This window comes from Tenrec ecaudatus, chromosome 6 (assembly GCF_050624435.1).
Source record: "Tenrec ecaudatus isolate mTenEca1 chromosome 6, mTenEca1.hap1, whole genome shotgun sequence".
In the NCBI taxonomy this organism is placed as follows: domain Eukaryota; kingdom Metazoa; phylum Chordata; class Mammalia; order Afrosoricida; family Tenrecidae; genus Tenrec; species Tenrec ecaudatus.
Genome location: NC_134535.1, coordinates 126,230,534 through 126,234,607, shown reverse-complemented (window position 1 = coordinate 126,234,607; position 4,074 = coordinate 126,230,534).

The following is a 4,074-nucleotide window of genomic DNA, read 5'->3' as shown; positions in this document are numbered from 1 at the left end:
TCCCATCTTGGAGATAACTCTGACTACAAGTTCCATTTTAACAACCAGTTCCCCAAACTCAACAAACAAATTAGGTCTCAGTTCTTCTGAGCCTGTGGGAACCAGCTGAATCCCACCACTGCTTATGACAGTGGTCCCTGGTGGTGATGTAGGTTACACATTCAGTTGCTAACCAGAAGGTGGATGATTCAAGCCCACTAGCTGCTCCAGAGTAGAAGATGAGGCAATCTGCTACTGTGGAGTCTCAGAAACCCTTAAGGGACATCTCTGCTACGTCCTGGTCAATATGAGTTGCAATCAATTCGATGACAGGGGGTCTATTGGTTTGTTCTGTTATATCGTATGTGATGAATTGTGTCATCCAAAAACATGTCAACTGGTGCCAGATTCTTGGTGGCTTGGCAGTTCTGTAATGACGCAATTTGGCACCTATGCAATGATCTTCTCATTCTACATGATACAATATGACAGTGTGTGATTTGATATGAGGCCATCAGCCAATCAACTGTAAGAGAATTAGTGTGCGATGTGTCACCCTTCCTCAGGTCACAACCCTCAAACGAGGTAGGAGGAATTTCCCTGGGGTGAGACCTTTTAAAGGACCCCAGTATTACTGAGAAAGAAGATCTGGGAGGGGAGCATATCCTTTGGATCCATGGCTCCTGTGCTGAGAACAGATGGATAGCAAGACACATTTAGACTCCAAGGAAGGCCGGGCCGCCTGTACAGCTAGGAGACTAGGCCTTTGCTCCAGAGCTCACACAGAGAGAATGCTTTCCCCTAAAGCTGGTGCTCTGAACTTGGACTTCCTGCCTCTTAAACTGTAGGAGAATAAATTTCAATTTGTTAAAGCCGTCCACTGTGGTATTTCTGCTACAGCAGCACTAGAGAACGAAGATACTGTATATGAAAACCCCCAAAGTTCTGAATACTGAAACACATTTGTTTTCAAAAGTTGTCAGCTAAGGGACTGTGAACTTAAAGCAAGGTGGGTATGGGTTACCTGATGATGTAGTGCTTATTGTTCTGCTCATGGTCATTGGCTAATGCTAGTTCATGCTCTATTAGCTGATGCTAGTTCTGTGGCAAATCCCATGCAGATATTGCATCCAACTAAAGTCTGGCTGAGCTCTGAGTTAAAAAGGACAAACCATCGCAACATTGCACCTGCCCTGTACAGCACCATCCACTACTGGTACTTGTGTGATAGAGGAGTAACAGAATGAAATACAAATTCCTCTTTTAAAAAATGATAGGGGGATGTGCAGTTACCATTGGACCACTGCTATTGTGGAATCCTACTGGGCAGAAATTGTGTAAGCACCCCCACCCCTGTGAAGCATAATCCTGGATCAAATGATAATTCTGCTCTCTTGTAGGAATTCCCTTCATTGTTCTGCAAACGCAGACCTTACCCTCCGAGAGCTCTTTCTTGTTTATTATTTTCCATGACCACATCTTTCCCTTTTCTTTCTTTTTTTACATTTTAATTCTGAATTAGGTGAAGGTTCACAGAACTGATCATCAGTTTCATGTTTAATATTTTATGCATCCCTTTCAATCCTCTCAATGTAATATTGGTTATCACTCCTCCTCTCTGGTATCCTGTTTCCATTCCTCCTCCTTTCGGAACCTCCTGTCCTTGGGCAAATGCTGCCTTTTTTATTGTAAAGGGTTGATTATTCTAACACTTGAGGGGTGACTAGGGACAATAGTTTGGTGTGTGTGGGGGGCACCAGTCTGTATCTGACCATTAAGCCTGATCTCTTTAAGGGTTTAGGGCTTTGTTCATATTTTTCTCACATTATATCCAGGATATTTTTCTCACATTGTATCCATTGTATCTAATGGGATCCCTTTCAGAGCAGTTGGCAGTGTTAGCTGGGTCCCATACAGTTCGGGTCTCAGGGTTGTGGAGATTGATGTTCATATGGTTCAGTAGTGCACTGGATGAATCGTTTCCACATGTCTTTTGAAGTTCATCACTCTCTATGTTAGACAGGGTTCTCTAGAGAAACAAAACCAGGAAACTAATGATTTTGTGTGTGTGTATATATATATTATTAATTGATATACATAATTATATATAAAACACAAGAAATAAACAGTTAATTAATCTATAAAGCAGTACAAATGGCTCAGTGCAACTTACTTCTGTGAGACAGCTAATACACTGGCAGTTGTTCAAGTGTTGAGGGCCGCTGTAGAGCACTTCAGGCTCTCCGGGCACAGGCAGCAAACAGCAAGGCAGGTCACCAACAGTCAGCCAGATGACAGGGTCCAGACAGTCCCCAGCTCAAGTGATGTACACTCCAGTAGCATGGTGAAGCAGGTCTTGAAGGAACCTCAAATTACAGCGACACAGTCCATGGGTTAGGTGTCCCACAGGTAGTGTAGTTTGCAAATTGAGGCAAAGAACCAGCAAGGCAGCCGCACACTGGTCCGATGATCAAAGAGCAAGAGACAAGAAAGGCTAGGCTCACTGAGCCATTTATCTCTCCGCCCTTCAATTAATCCCACACGTGTTCATTGGCTATGTTGGCACAATAAACCTACTGATCACACTCTCCTTTCCTTTAGACAAAAAAGCACCGTTTCACCTTAAATGACTGCTCATGAGCTTTTGAGGCTCCAGTAGCTATTCACCAAAGTAGGATGAGAACATTGTATTTATCTATCTAACTATCTATCTATCTATTTATTATTGATGGATTGCTATGCCAAGTGACCTTGGTGTCCCCAAAAGCTATGGTCGTGAGCTGCCTCGGAGGCTCATTTGCTCAAGGCATTTGGTTATGTCGAACACATTTTCAAAACTTTGCCCCCGTGGGCTCCACCACATTCATGGATACATTGGCAACAAAGACGAACACACATGTATAAATATCCTCTGTCAATCTTATTATGTATACTCATTCTCCCTCATGTGTTCAGCCTGCTTGTATCCAAGCACCTGCTTGCAGACCACCATCACGGCAGGGCTGTCCAGAGGATCGTATTTGCTTCTGTTGCCTTAACCGCTTGAAAAATTCCTAGTTTCTTCCCCTAACGCCATCTCGTTTTCCTGACCTCCTTGCTATTATATTGCCACACTTGAAGCGAGCAACGGACGCTGCCTTTGATTGGAGCTATGTAGCCTTTGCAACCTGTTTCTTGCGAGGGCTGCTGTAAGGCTTGCCGGTCCCCGATTTCTAATATACTATCTTACACAAAGCCATGGGGTTCTGATCTGTTTTTGCCTCTAGATAATTTCAAGCATCTGTAGCTAAACCCAAAGTTCTTTCCTAAACACAATTCTTAAATCTGACTTACTGGCTTTTCACCTTTGCTCTCTCCATGCTTAGGGGAGGCAACCTTTAAGCCACCTGTCATAGGCCTGGAAGAAGGGATTCCATCTGCATCTGATCTTTGTGCAGGAATGAGCTCCAATGAGCCGTCGCTTCTCAAAGTCTCTTTAGCTTCATTTTCTTGTTTGACGTCTAGACAAACATGGGTTTCCCACCTAATCAAGACCCCACATTTCTGGACTCAATTCCTTTCTTTTCTGCTTACAAACCAGCCAACCTTGTCTTGAGTCACTTTATTCCTAGCTTGTTATACTTGCTAAAAGCAGAAATTTGAAGCCTCTATGCTTTCTCACGTGGATCTTTTCCAAATACTTTCACCAGAGCACAGTGGCGGCCCTGTCAGATCAACAACCATGAGGCCTGGGGGTCAAATACACCTGCCGCTCCTTGGGAGAAGATGAGGTTATCTGCTACCCTAAAGATTTACAGACACAGAAACCCCTGGGGCCACTACTAATCTGAGTCAACGTGATGACAGTGTGTTTGGGAGAGCATCGTTTCAGTGGATCTATTTGCCTTCGAGTGGTTAGAACTGTTTTATTCAAAGTTCTACAGCTGTAATCATTGGGTCTCCGTCTTTTCAGCACCACATACATTTCTTCACCACTGCCTGCCTGCGAAACCAGCAACATTTATTTTTAGTTAAGACAGCATCCCAATTCAAAAAGCAACAACAACGAAAACAAAACAAACACCAAACTCACTGCCGCCAAGTTGAGTCTGAGTC